The sequence below is a fragment of the Ascaphus truei genome, chromosome 19 (assembly GCF_040206685.1).
Source record: "Ascaphus truei isolate aAscTru1 chromosome 19, aAscTru1.hap1, whole genome shotgun sequence".
NCBI classification, from domain to species: domain Eukaryota; kingdom Metazoa; phylum Chordata; class Amphibia; order Anura; family Ascaphidae; genus Ascaphus; species Ascaphus truei.
Genome location: NC_134501.1, coordinates 10,842,179 through 10,857,277, shown reverse-complemented (window position 1 = coordinate 10,857,277; position 15,099 = coordinate 10,842,179). Strand labels below are relative to the sequence as shown.

Genomic DNA, 15,099 nt, shown 5'->3' with positions numbered 1-15,099 from the left:
CCCTGCACACCTTGTCCCTTACACCTTCTCTACACCAGCCCAGTGTTCCCTGCACACCTTGTCCCTTACACCTTCTCTACACCAGCCCAGTGTTCCCTGCACACCTTTTCCCTTACACCTTCTCTACACCAGCCCAGTGTTCCCTGCACACCTTGTCCCTTACACCTTCACTACACCAGCCCAGTGTTTCCTGCACACATTATCCCTTACACCTTCTCTACACCAGCCCAGTGTTCCCTGCACACCTTGTCCCTTACACTTTCTCTACACCAGCCCAGTGTTCCCTGCACACCTTGTCCCTTACACCTTCTCTACACCAGCCCAGTGTTCCCTGCACACCTTGTCCCTTACACCTTCTCTACTCCAGCCCAGTGTTCCCTGCACACCTTGTCCCTTACACCTTCTCTACTCCAGCCCAGTGTTCCCTGCACACCTTGTCCCTTACACCTTCTCTACACCAGCCCAGTGTTCCCTGCACACCTTGTCCCTTACACCTTCTCTACTCCAGCCCAGTGTTCCCTGCACACCTTGTCCCTTACACCTTCTCTACTCCAGCCCAGTGTTCCCTGCACACTTTGTCCCTTACACCTTCTCTACACCACTCCAGTGTTCCCTGCACACCTTGTCCCTTACACCTTCTCTACACCACTCCAGTGTTCCTTGCACACTTTGTCCTTTACACCTTCTCTACACCAGCCCAGTGTTCCCTGCACACCTTGTCCCTTACACTTTCTCTACACCACTCCAGTGTTTCCTGCACACCTTGTCCCTTACACCTTCTCTACACCACTCCAGTGTTTCCTGCACACCTTGTCCCTTACACTTTCTCTACACCAGCCCAGTGTTCCATGCACACCTTGTCCCTTACACCTTCTCTACACCAGCCCAGTGTTCCCTGCACACATTATCCCTTACACCTTCTCTACACCAGCCCAGTGTTCCCTGCACACCTTGTCCCTTACACCTTCTCTACTCCAGCCCAGTGTTCCCTGCACACCTTGTCCCTTACACCTTCTCTACTCCAGCCCAGTGTTCCCTGCACACTTTGTCCCTTACACTTTCTCTACACCACTCCAGTGTTTCCTGCACACCTTGTCCCTTACACCTTCTCTACACCACTCCAGTGTTTCCTGCACACCTTGTCCCTTACACTTTCTCTACACCAGCCCAGTGTTCCCTGCACACCTTGTCCCTTACACCTTCTCTACACCAGCCCAGTGTTCCATGCACACCTTGTCCCTTACACCTTCTCTACACCAGCCCAGTGTTCCCTGCACACATTATCCCTTACACCTTCTCTACACCAGCCCAGTGTTCCCTGCACACCTTGTCCCTTACACCTTCTCTACTCCAGCCCAGTGTTCCCTGCACACCTTGTCCCTTACACCTTCTCTACTCCAGCCCAGTGTTCCCTGCACACTTTGTCCCTTACACCTTCTCTACACCACTCCAGTGTTCCCTGCACACCTTGTCCCTTACACCTTCTCTACACCACTCCAGTGTTCCCTGCACACTTTGTCCTTTACACCTTCTCTACACCAGCCCAGTGTTCCCTGCACACCTTGTCCCTTACACCTTCTCTACACCACTCCAGTGTTTCCTGCACACATTATCCCTTACACCTTCTCTACACCAGCCCAGTGTTCCCTGCACACCTTGTCCCTTACACCTTCTCTACTCCAGCCCAGTGTTCCCTGCACACCTTTTCCCTTACACCTTCTCTACACCAGCCCAGTGTTCCCTGCACACCTTTTCCCTTACACCTTCTCTACACCAGCCCAGTGTTCCCTGCACACCTTGTCCCTTACACCTTCTCTACACCAGTCCAGTGTTTCCTGCACACCTTGTCCCTTACACCTTCTCTACACCAGCCCAGTGTTCCCTGCACACCTTCTCTACACCAGCCCAGTGTTCCCTGCACACCTTGTCCCTTACACCTTCTCTACACCAGCCCAGTGTTTCCTGCACAACTTGTCCCTTACATCTTCTCTACACCACTCCAGTGTTCCCTGCACACCCTGTCCCTTACACCTTCTCTACACCAGCCCAGTGTTCCCTGCACACCTTGTCCCTTACATCTTCTCTACACCACTCCAGTGTTCCCTGCACACTTTGTCCCTTACACTTTCTCTACACCAGCCCAGTGTTCCCTGCACACCTTGTCCCTTACACCTTCTCTACACCAGCCCAGTGTTCCCTGCACACCTTGTCCCTTACACCTTCTCTACACCAGCCCAGTGTTTCCTGCACACCTTGTCCCTTACACCTTCTCTACACCAGCCCAGTGTTTCCTGCACACCTTGTCCCTTACACCTTCTCTACACCAGCCCAGTGTTCCCTGCACACCTTGTCCCTTACACTTTCTCTACACCAGCCCAGTGTTCCCTGCACACCTTGTCCCTTACACTTTCTCTACTCCAGCCCAGTGTTCCCTGCACACCTTGTCCCTTACACTTTCTCTACACCAGCCCAGTGTTCCCTGCAGATCTTGTCCCTTACACCTTCTCTACACCACTCCAGTGTTCCCTGCACACCTTGTCCCTTACACTTTCTCTACACCAGCCCAGTGTTCCCTGCACACCTTGTCCCTTACACCTTCTCTACACTACTCCAGTGTTCCTTGCACACCTTGTCCCTTACACTTTCTCTACACCAGCCCAGTGTTCCCTGCACACCTTGTCCCTTACACCTTCTCTACACTACTCCAGTGTTCCCTGCACACCTTGTCCCTTACACTTTCTCTACACCAGCCCAGTGTTCCCTGCACACCTTGTCCCTTACACCTTCTCTACACCAGCCCAGTGTTTCCTGCACACCTTGTCCCTTACACCTTCTCTACACCAGCCCAGTGTTCCCTGCACACCTTGTCCCTTACACCTTCTCTACACCAGCCCAGTGTTTCCTGCACACCTTGTCCCTTACACCTTCTCTACACCAGCCCAGTGTTCCTTGCACACCTTGTCCCTTACACTTTCTCTACACCAGCCCAGTGTTCCCTGCACACTTTGTCCCTTACACCTTCTCTACACCAGCCCAGTATTCCCTGCACACCTTGTCCCTTACACCTTCTCTACACCAGCCCAGTGTTCCCTGCACACCTTCTCTACACCAGCCCAGTGTTCCCTGCACACCTTGTCCCTTACACCTTCTCTACTCCAGCCCAGTGTTCCCTGCACACCTTGTCCCTTACACCTTCTCTACTCCAGCCCAGTGTTCCCTGCACACCTTTTCCCTTACACCTTCTCTACACCAGCCCAGTGTTCCCTGCACACCTTGTCCCTTACACCTTCTCTACTCCAGCCCAGTGTTCCCTGCACACCTTGTCCCTTACACCTTCTCTACTCCAGCCCAGTGTTCCCTGCACACTTTGTCCCTTACACCTTCTCTACACCACTCCAGTGTTCCCTGCACACCTTGTCCCTTACACCTTCTCTACACCACTCCAGTGTTCCTTGCACACTTTGTCCTTTACACCTTCTCTACACCAGCCCAGTGTTCCCTGCACACCTTGTCCCTTACACTTTCTCTACACCACTCCAGTGTTTCCTGCACACCTTGTCCCTTACACCTTCTCTACACCACTCCAGTGTTTCCTGCACACCTTGTCCCTTACACTTTCTCTACACCAGCCCAGTGTTCCCTGCACACCTTGTCCCTTACACCTTCTCTACACCAGCCCAGTGTTCCATGCACACCTTGTCCCTTACACCTTCTCTACACCAGCCCAGTGTTCCCTGCACACATTATCCCTTACACCTTCTCTACACCAGCCCAGTGTTCCCTGCACACCTTGTCCCTTACACCTTCTCTACTCCAGCCCAGTGTTCCCTGCACACCTTGTCCCTTACACCTTCTCTACTCCAGCCCAGTGTTCCCTGCACACTTTGTCCCTTACACCTTCTCTACACCACTCCAGTGTTCCCTGCACACCTTGTCCCTTACACCTTCTCTACACCACTCCAGTGTTCCCTGCACACTTTGTCCTTTACACCTTCTCTACACCAGCCCAGTGTTCCCTGCACACCTTGTCCCTTACACCTTCTCTACACCACTCCAGTGTTTCCTGCACACATTATCCCTTACACCTTCTCTACACCAGCCCAGTGTTCCCTGCACACCTTGTCCCTTACACCTTCTCTACTCCAGCCCAGTGTTCCCTGCACACCTTTTCCCTTACACCTTCTCTACACCAGCCCAGTGTTCCCTGCACACCTTTTCCCTTACACCTTCTCTACACCAGCCCAGTGTTCCCTGCACACCTTGTCCCTTACACCTTCTCTACACCAGTCCAGTGTTTCCTGCACACCTTGTCCCTTACACCTTCTCTACACCAGCCCAGTGTTCCCTGCACACCTTCTCTACACCAGCCCAGTGTTCCCTGCACACCTTGTCCCTTACACCTTCTCTACACCAGCCCAGTGTTTCCTGCACAACTTGTCCCTTACATCTTCTCTACACCACTCCAGTGTTCCCTGCACACCCTGTCCCTTACACCTTCTCTACACCAGCCCAGTGTTCCCTGCACACCTTGTCCCTTACATCTTCTCTACACCACTCCAGTGTTCCCTGCACACTTTGTCCCTTACACTTTCTCTACACCAGCCCAGTGTTCCCTGCACACCTTGTCCCTTACACCTTCTCTACACCAGCCCAGTGTTCCCTGCACACCTTGTCCCTTACACCTTCTCTACACCAGCCCAGTGTTTCCTGCACACCTTGTCCCTTACACCTTCTCTACACCAGCCCAGTGTTTCCTGCACACCTTGTCCCTTACACCTTCTCTACACCAGCCCAGTGTTCCCTGCACACCTTGTCCCTTACACTTTCTCTACACCAGCCCAGTGTTCCCTGCACACCTTGTCCCTTACACTTTCTCTACTCCAGCCCAGTGTTCCCTGCACACCTTGTCCCTTACACTTTCTCTACACCAGCCCAGTGTTCCCTGCAGATCTTGTCCCTTACACCTTCTCTACACCACTCCAGTGTTCCCTGCACACCTTGTCCCTTACACTTTCTCTACACCAGCCCAGTGTTCCCTGCACACCTTGTCCCTTACACCTTCTCTACACTACTCCAGTGTTCCTTGCACACCTTGTCCCTTACACTTTCTCTACACCAGCCCAGTGTTCCCTGCACACCTTGTCCCTTACACCTTCTCTACACTACTCCAGTGTTCCCTGCACACCTTGTCCCTTACACTTTCTCTACACCAGCCCAGTGTTCCCTGCACACCTTGTCCCTTACACCTTCTCTACACCAGCCCAGTGTTTCCTGCACACCTTGTCCCTTACACCTTCTCTACACCAGCCCAGTGTTCCCTGCACACCTTGTCCCTTACACCTTCTCTACACCAGCCCAGTGTTTCCTGCACACCTTGTCCCTTACACCTTCTCTACACCAGCCCAGTGTTCCTTGCACACCTTGTCCCTTACACTTTCTCTACACCAGCCCAGTGTTCCCTGCACACTTTGTCCCTTACACCTTCTCTACACCAGCCCAGTATTCCCTGCACACCTTGTCCCTTACACCTTCTCTACACCAGCCCAGTGTTCCCTGCACACCTTCTCTACACCAGTCCAGTGTTTCCTGCACACCTTGTCCCTTACACTTTCTCTACACCAGCCCAGTGTTTCCTGCACACCTTGTCCCTTACACCTTCTCTACACCAGCCCAGTGTTCCCTGCACACCTTGTCCCTTACACCTTCTCTAAACTAGCCCAGTGTTCCCTGCACACCTTGTCCCTTACACTTTCTCTACACCAGCCCAGTGTTCCCTGCACACCTTGTCCCTTACACCTTCTCTACTCCAGCCCAGTGTTCCCTGCACACATTTTCCCTTACACTTTCTCTACACCAGCTCAGTATTCCCTGCACACCTTGTCCCTTACACCTTCTCTACTCCAGCCCAGTGTTCCCTGCACACCTTTTCCCTTACACCTTCTCTACTCCAGCCCAGTGTTCCCTGCACACCTTGTCCCTTACACCTTCTCTACACCAGCCCAGTGTTCCCTGCACACCTTGTCCCTTACACCTTCTCTACTCCAGCCCAGTGTTCCCTGCACACCTTGTCCCTTACACCTTCTCTACACCAGCCCAGTGTTCCCTGCACACCTTGTCCCTTACACCTTCTCTACACCAGCCCAGTGTTCCCTGCACACCTTGTCCCTTACACCTTCTCTACACCAGCCCAGTGTTTCCCTTACACCTTGTCCCTTACACCTTCTCTACTCCAGCCCAGTGTTCCCTGCACACATTTTCCCTTACACCTTCTCTACACCAGCCCAGTGTTCCCTGCACACCTTGTCCCTTACACCTTCTCTACACCAGCCCAGTGTTCCCTGCACACCTTGTCCCTTACACCTTCTCTACTCCAGCCCAGTGTTCCCTGCACACCTTGTCCCTTACACCTTCTCTACACCAGCCCAGTGTTCCCTGCACACCTTGTCCCTTACACCTTCTCTACACCAGCCCAGTGTTCCCTGCACACCTTGTCCCTTACACGTTCTCTACACCAGCCCAGTGTTCCCTGCACACCTTGTCCCTTACACCTTCTCTACACCAGCCCAGTGTTCCCTGCACACCTTGTCCCTTACACCTTCTCTACACCAGCCCAGTGTTCCCTGCACACCTTGTCCCTTACACCTTCTCTACACCAGCCCAGTGTTCCCTGCACACCTTGTCCCTTACACCTTCTCTACACCAGCCCAGTGTTCCCTGCACACCTTGTCCCTTACACCTTCTCTACTCCAGCCCAGTGTTCCCTGCACACCTTGTCCCTTACACCTTCTCTACTCCAGCCCAGTGTTCCCTGCACACCTTGTCCCTTACACCTTCTCTACTCCAGCCCAGTGTTCCCTGCACACCTTGTCCCTTACACCTTCTCTACTCCAGCCCAGTGTTCCCTGCACACATTTTCCCTTACACCTTCTCTACACCAGCCCAGTGTTCCCTGCACACCTTGTCCCTTACACCTTCTCTACACCAGCCCAGTGTTCCCTGCACACCTTGTCCCTTACACCTTCTCTACACCAGCCCAATGTTCCCTGCACACCTTGTCCCTTACACCTTCTCTACTCCAGCCCAGTGTTCCCTGCACACCTTGTCCCTTACACCTTCTCTACACCAGCCCAGTGTTCCCTGCACACCTTGTCCCTTACACCTTCTCTACTCCAGCCCAGTGTTCCCTGCACACCTTGTCCCTTACACCTTCTCTACACCAGCCCAGTGTTCCCTGCACACCTTGTCCCTTACACCTTCTCTACACCAGCCCAGTGTTCCCTGCACACCTTGTCCCTTACACCTTCTCTACACCAGCCCAGTGTTTCCCTTACACCTTGTCCCTTACACCTTCTCTACTCCAGCCCAGTGTTCCCTGCACACATTTTCCCTTACACTTTCTCTACACCAGCTCAGTATTCCCTGCACACCTTGTCCCTTACACCTTCTCTACTCCAGCCCAGTGTTCCCTGCACACCTTTTCCCTTACACCTTCTCTACTCCAGCCCAGTGTTCCCTGCACACCTTGTCCCTTACACCTTCTCTACACCAGCCCAGTGTTCCCTGCACACCTTGTCCCTTACACCTTCTCTACACCAGCCCAGTGTTTCCTGCACACCTTGTCCCTTACACGTTCTCTACACCAGCCCAGTGTTCCCTGCACACTTTGTCCCTTACACCTTCTCTACACCAGCCCAGTGTTCCCTGCACACCTTGTCCCTTACACCTTCTCTACTCCAGCCCAGTGTTCCCTGCACACCTTGTCCCTTACACCTTCTCTACTCCAGCCCAGTGTTCCCTGCACACCTTGTCCCTTACACCTTCTCTACACCAGCCCAGTGTTCCCTGCACACCTTGTCCCTTACACCTTCTCTACACCAGCCCAGTGTTCCCTGCACACCTTGTCCCTTACACCTTCTCTACACCAGCCCAGTGTTCCCTGCACACCTTGTCCCTTACACCTTCTCTACACCAGCCCAGTGTTCCCTGCACACCTTGTCCCTTACACCTTCTCTACACCAGCCCAGTGGTGTTCCCTGCACACTTTGTCCCTTACACCTTCTCTACACCAGCCCAGTGTTCCCTGCACACTTTGTTCCTTACACCTTCTCTGCTTTCTTAAACCACCAGGTCTCCCTACTCCCTCACTCTTCTTCCTCCTTTAATCTTCTTCTGCCATCCTTGTATTCTCAATCTCTTCCACCTATTTTACCCTATACTTCCATTTCCCCCCCTCGCCCACATTCTGCATTTTACCTTCCCTCTCCCCTTAATAACTCCTCCCCCTATCTCCCTCCTTCTCACACATCTCCCCTCTTTTTCCTTCCATTTGACCCTCTTGCTCTTTGCTTCTTTCTTTACTTTCATTGCTCCAACCTCTTTCGGCTTTTCCTTTACACTCTTTCCTTCTCTTCCTATTAAAGGCCCATATTTACTAAGCAGTCTCCTGCCAGAAGACATCTGGTTCTGGCAGACACCTTACAGCCCATTCAAGTAAACATCTCCCTAAATCTCTTTTTGCTTTCCCTATGTATAAACTCCCACCCACATTTCCCTCATATAACTCACCCTTCTTTCTACCTTCATTCTCCTCTTCCTGCAGATCCCATACACTCTTCCTACTGTAACGCCTTTCTTCCACCTCTCTCCATTACCCTGATCTTTCTCACCACTCACATTCCGCCTCACTTTCCTTCTCTCTCCCTCTTCACATTCTTCCCACCCTCTCCTTTCCCCCTTTCCCCTTCCTCCTCCCTCTTTTCTCACCTTTCTCACGATCTTCCCCACCACATCACAGTGTAGTAAAGTAGCAAAGGAAGGAGGACTAGGTACTATGAGACCTTTTATTGGATCAATGAATAGTTGATAAGTTACCAGCTTTCAAACCTCACAGGGTTCTTCATCAGGGTCCCTGTGAGGTTCGAAAGCTTGTAATTTATCAACTATCTGTTGGTCCAATAAAAAGTTCTCATAGTACCTAGTCCTTCTCCCTTCTTTGCTACATGGAAGAAAGGGTCAATATGGCTACCCATTCTTCTTTATTCTATTCTCGGGATAAGGAGCGTCTCAGTGAATGAAGACAGTGACTGGCACTGAGTTTGAAGCAGGGGAGCTTGTTTCAATTCCCGGTGTCGGTACCTTGTGACCTTGGGCAAGTCACTTTATCTCCCTGTGCCTCAGCACCAAAAACATAGATTGTAAGCTCCACGGGGCAGGGACCTGTGCCTGCAAAATGTCTCTGTAAAGCGCTGCGTAAAACTAACAGCACTATACAAGAACTTGCTGTTATTATTATTATTCTCTCTCACTTTTCCTATTCACCTAATTCTCACCCTCTGACCTGTCTTCATTATTTTCTCCAGTCCACTTACTGTATCCTCTTTTCTTCCATTGTGTCCATGACTTTCTCCATACTCTCTCCTCCATGTCCTTTCCCCCTTTCCTTCTCTATGCTCACCCTCCCCTTTCTCTCTACTTTCTCTCTCTTATTCTCTCACATACACTAATTTCTCCATTCTTTCTCTCACTCAATCCCTCACCTACAGTACGTGTATCTCTCTCTTCATCTCCTCTTCATCGTCTCCCCTCTCCCTTTTCTTCCTTCACCCCTTGGCTTCCTACCCCTCTCTCCTCCCTATCTGGTCCCTTTCTCTCCTTGCTCCTCCCCCTTTTTACATTAGGGAGGGGGTGGGAATGTCTTGGCTTTCAGTTCTCACACCAGTCTCATCAATCCCAGCATTGTCTGTTTGATGAGGACGCTGCACGTGTCTTGTGGTGTCCCATAGACTGGCAATGAATCATAGCAAGAGAAAGGAGGAGGATTCCCCAGCTGAGAGACTGCATTTGTCCCTCACATTGGGGCCTGTCCCCAGCTGTGCATTTGACACCGTGTGCAATAAAGCGATCACTTTAAGAGTAATATTATCGTAACGCTCAAATCAACCCATTGATTCGCTTCATTGGACAAAATAATGAGCTTTAACACTGCTTTTCTATTCAATTAGACCCTGTAAATGTATATATCTGCAGTGGTTGTACAGAAGATTGCTCGATATAGATTTTTTGGGGTGTCTACTGTTGCGGGCATGGGGGGTCGAGGGGGGCGTCCCTCCTTGAGAAATGGACCCCAAACTCCAGAGTCTACACATGTCCCCAGAGTCTCCTGGGGAATCGCTATCATTAGGTCACATGAAACTTGCCCTTTAACCTATTAAACATGCTGATGTCATTAGACGGCTTTGGTGCCACGGGAGACTGATCCTTTAACACATTTAATACAGTTGTGGAAGACTTAATTATCCCCTTGGGTGCATTGTATTCGGATATGTTGTTATATTCTGCCGCCAGCTCTGCCATTGCATTCTATCGAGACTCTGAGATATTCTGATTTATAACAGGGTTAACTGGGGGCGGACAGGGTGTTAACTGGGGAGAGGGGAATAGCATGCACTACACCTGTGTATCACAGTCAAAAGGTCACATTCAGCCTATGTGGGACTGACCTTTTAACCCATTGAACTTGATTTTACCATGGGGTTACCTGGGTATCTTTAACCCATTGAAAAGTCTCACTGCTCAACATTATGTAGTTTGTGTGGAAGGAAAAAGGTGTTGTGGGTTTATTATTGGTGGCATTAATTCAGTGACACCATCAATGTAAGATTCACTACACATACCTATATAGAACTGCTACACAGGAGACGTATTTTTGGGAAGCCTAACCTTTGGGAACCAACAATTTTTCTGACTAGCAACTATTTTCTACACACACACCTGTGAGTTAATTTATGGCCCATCTCGTTCAGGAATAGAGATATAATCAGGAATTTGTAGCTTAATTGAGAGAATATAACAGTACTCAATGGAGATACTACAATGCGATATGTTATATATATATATATATATATATATATATATATATATATATATATATATATATATATAAAATATATATAAATATATATATATAATTATTATTTATTATAATTTTTTTTACCTTACAGTAAAACCTTTCAATTACAGTGTTTCTTTTTTGGGCTGTAGCACAAATCTACTACAAAGCTGATCTGAATCGCATGAAGTTACAAACATCTACAGTATTTGTTTACATTTTGTTAACATTTTGAAAAAGGGCAAAACAGGCCCTCAAATGTACAATAGGATGAGAGCCAAAAACAGACACCAACACCCCAACGCATTTCGTGGCTATGGTTCCCTTTATCAGTGGAATTGCAGAACTCTGCATTTATTTATCAGCTTGTAATTGACTCAATCAGTGAACTAATTGACTAATATAATAAATCAAACCAAATCTAAAAGATAAATAGAATGGTAATGCAAAGTAGGGTCCATCTCATAATTTACCAACCAATTTACCACTTAGATTGTAAGCTCTTCGGGGCAGCATTTGAAGATGGCGTCACTGCCGTCACAGCATATTAAATAGGGGCTCCTGGGAGACTTGAATCAATGATATGAGTCTGATCTCAGCTCTGCCGCTGACTCTCTGGCTAAAAGTTTGACTCCTCACTGAGACTGGAATTTAGGTCATGCCTGAACTGTGTAGGAATGGTACATTCCAAGTAGCTGTTACCGCTGTGGGGGCTAAGTAACAGGTTCAGCTGTATCCATGACAACTGCCTCAACCAATCAGACTGCTCTGAAAAATAAAATGAAAAGGATAAAATGTGATACTCTGACACTACATATTTTTCCCTCTAATTTGTACTATGTCCGCCCCCCCACCCCTCCCCCCCTCCCTGCATACGGGACTAATACAGCTACAATTCTTTTCTGTCTCCAACCAGGTTGCTCTGTCCCTAAATGTTCCATACATAGGGCCCCCGTCGGTGTGATATATTCAAAAAGCCTGTGGTCTTGCAAGATTATTAAAGCTCTAATTTATAGTATACTAGCTGATATACCCGGCGTTGCCCGGGATGTAAATCCGTAATAGGTATTATTATTTATAAATAGTTGAAAAGAAACATGGAAGAAAATGTAATACGATGTTGTTGTTTAAAAATGGTTTATTGTAACCACACCACAGTACAATGTATATTTTGGTGACATAAGTGATGTAAAAATGTGAGGTGTGTGTCCCGCTAGGGTGTGAGTGGGTGTGAGGCATCGGGTGGGTGTTCAGTACGGGTGGCGGGTGGGTAGTGGAGTGCTGGCTGTGGGTGGGAGTCCCGCTAGGATGTGAGCGGGTGTGAGGCGGCGGGTGTCTGGTGAGTGTGTTCGGCGGCTGGTCAGTGATGTCGGTGCGTAGGGGTGTGAGTGTGGCGGGTGGGTGTGAGGCGGGAGGCGCCGGGTGGGTGGTGAGTGGGTGCGGCGGCCAGTCAGTGATGTCGGTGCGTAGGGGTGGGAGGCAGCGGGTGTGTGTCGAGTGTGGCAGGTGGGTGAGAGGCGGCAGGTGTCTGTTGAGTGAGGACGGCGGCTGTGGGGCGCAGGGGTGTGAGGCGGCGGGTGGCTGAAAGGCAGAGGCGGGAGGCGGCGGGAGTGCAGGCGGCGGGTGGGTGAAAGGCAGGGGCGGGGGGGGAAGGCAGGGGTGGGGGGGGGAAGGCAGGGGAGGGGGTTGGAAGGCAGGGGGGGGAAGGCAGGGGTGAGGGGGGGAGGCAGGAGGCAATGAGGGGTATCACTGTGTCTGTCCCTGTGTGTGTCATTGTTTCTGTCCCTGTGTGTGTGTGTGTGTCTGTCCCTGTGTGTGTCAGTGTGTCTGTCCCTGTGTGTGTCATTGTGTCAGTCAGTGTGTCTATCCCTGTGTGTCAGTGTGTCTGTCAGTGTGTCTGTCACTGTGTATGTCGGGAGGGGGGGGGGTGAGGGGGGGGGGGTCAAAAACGGAGCTGGGGGAGGGGTCAAAAACAGAGCTGGGGGAGGGGGTCAAAAACGGAGCTGGGGAAGGGTCAAAAACGGACCTGGGGGAGGGGTCAAAAACGGAGCTGGGGGAGGGGTCAAAAACGGAGCTGGGGGAGGGGTCAAAAACGGAGCTGGGGGTGTCAAAAACGGAGCTGGGGGAGGGGTCAAAAACGGATCTGGGGGGGTCAAAAACAGAGCTGGGGGGTCCAAAACGGAGCTGGGGGATCAAAAACGGAGCTGGGGGGGTCAAAAACGGAGCTGGGGGGGGTCAAACACCCCCATTCCCCCTCCAGCAGTAGCCATTGCTCACCTCAGGCAGCAGCAGCAGCAGTGTGGCCAGGGGTTGGGGACCCCTGGGTTAGAGCGCACTGGCCAATTAGAGCCGTGGGGGGGGCGAGCAATCTGGAGGGGTGAGACATATGTGTGTGTATATACCGTTAGACCACACCGGCCAATGACAGGTGTGCGGGGGCGGGTGGGCCAAGGTAGCCATTTCATTGGCCTGAGGCGGAGTGACGGGCCAAAGGTCCAATGTGATTGCCGCTAGACATACAATGGTTTCAAAAATATAGATATAGATAATTAGATATGGTATAGCCTTCAAAATGACTTTCCCCCAGATGGGAATAAGTGGAATACATCTGATACAAGGAGAACTTTGGACAAGGAAAATAAATATTTTAAAATATTTTTGTTAGATTACTTTTGCTTTATATCACCATGTCCCTGCCATGCAATGTGTTTTGCTCGACCCTTTGAGTGCCCTGGGGCGTACATCATGGGTTCTAGCACCCTGGGGGGCCCATTATATAGTAGCAACGTACCCCCAAAAATGCATGGAGCGAAGGCGAGTGGAAGGGGGATGACATCTTGTCATCAGTGACAAAGCGATCACGAAGCGTGTCTTACTCTCTCTCACCCCCCCCCCCCCCCCCAAGCATGTCTTTCTCTTTCTGTCCCATCCCCCCCTTTCCAGGATATCTTTCTCTTTCTACCCCCCCCCCCCCCCACAGTATATTTTTCTCTCTCTTCTCCCCAGCATGTCTTTCTCCCTTTCCTCCCCCCCCAGCATGTCTTTCTCTTTCTGCCCCCCCCCCCCTCCCCAATCAAGGATATCTTTCTCGTCCTAAAAGCATGGTTTTTTTCGGCGTCATGATATCGCTACGTCACGTCAGTCGCCATGTGATGTCGTATTGCCTTGACGATGCAGCGTCACATGAAGACGCAGCAACACCATGGAAGAGGGCTGCTCTGTTACAGAGGCTCCAAGAATCTGGAGGGAGGGGCCCGACTTCCTTTACCTCCCCCCAAGATCGGGCCCCCAGGCGGTCGTTACACCACTGACCTCTCCCTCCCCCCCCCTCCCCCAGCATGTCTTTCTCTCTTTTCTCCCCAGTATGTCTTGCTCCTGCTCCCTCCCCCACAACATGTTTTTCTCTCTCTCCCCTCCTTCCCTCTCACCTTTTTTTTTTTAGCAGGTCTCCTCCCCCCCCCCCCCCCCAGACTTTGCCCTCTTATGAAGCTCTGCCCACTGCATGCTCGGCAGAGAGGGAGGGATTGCTCCCTCTGTCCTGCAGATATTGAGTGCCGGAAGCATGCCAGACAGTGGTGAATTTCCCATTAGGCTGAGTAGGCTATAGTCTAAAGTGGCAATTTTTTTTGGGGGGGGGGGGGGGACAATTTTTTAGGGAAACAATTTGTTTGTGTGAGTGTTTGTGTGTCTTACCTTTTCTGTAGCAGGCCCTCTCCTGTAGCATGTCATAACAACGCGGTGTCACGGGCCGCGCATTGCCCTGACAACGTGGCATCATGTGACGTCATAAGCTGAAGAGGAGCCCCTCCCCCACCCCCAGGCGTCAGAAAGCGAAATCCGTCACTGATGCCGGGACCCTAAACTCACCGGGGTCGGGCCAGCAGTACTGGCTGTCCCCCCTCCCCCTGTCGGCGGCCCTGTGTACACCCACAACTTTCATTTCAATCAGAGATCCAAGCTGCTTAATAAAAAATAAAAAGAGTGTTTTTGCTATGGTACCTTTTAAAATTGGTGGTTCCACTCTCCTAAAGGTGCAGTTCCACCGATATGACCTATTATGGAAGTGAGCTCCGTGTGATGCCCTTTAACCCTTTGAGTGTCTCGAGAATCGGTCGCGATATCGGTTCTGTCACCGATGATGGAAGTGTAGGAGACATCCCCCTTCCGTCTCCCATCAGTTTAGATCGCGTACACTTTCTGCCCTAGCAAAA

At 50.9% G+C, this 15,099-nt stretch overlaps 1 protein-coding gene across 2 annotated transcripts in view; it reads right to left on the bottom strand.

Moving 5' to 3' along the window:
* LOC142469842 (adhesion G-protein coupled receptor G1-like) overlaps window positions 1-15,099 on the bottom strand; it is an 82,095-nt gene that overhangs the window by 56,938 nt on the left and 10,058 nt on the right. Inside the window, exon 1 of one of the 2 annotated variants that reach the window (XM_075576520.1) lies at window positions 9,537-9,576. The exons of the other annotated variant lie outside the window; for it this stretch is intronic. The gene's annotated coding sequence lies outside the window, so the exon portion shown is untranslated. Of the gene's footprint in view, window positions 1-9,536; window positions 9,577-15,099 lie in introns of those variants that run through there. 2 annotated transcript variants of the gene reach the window in all.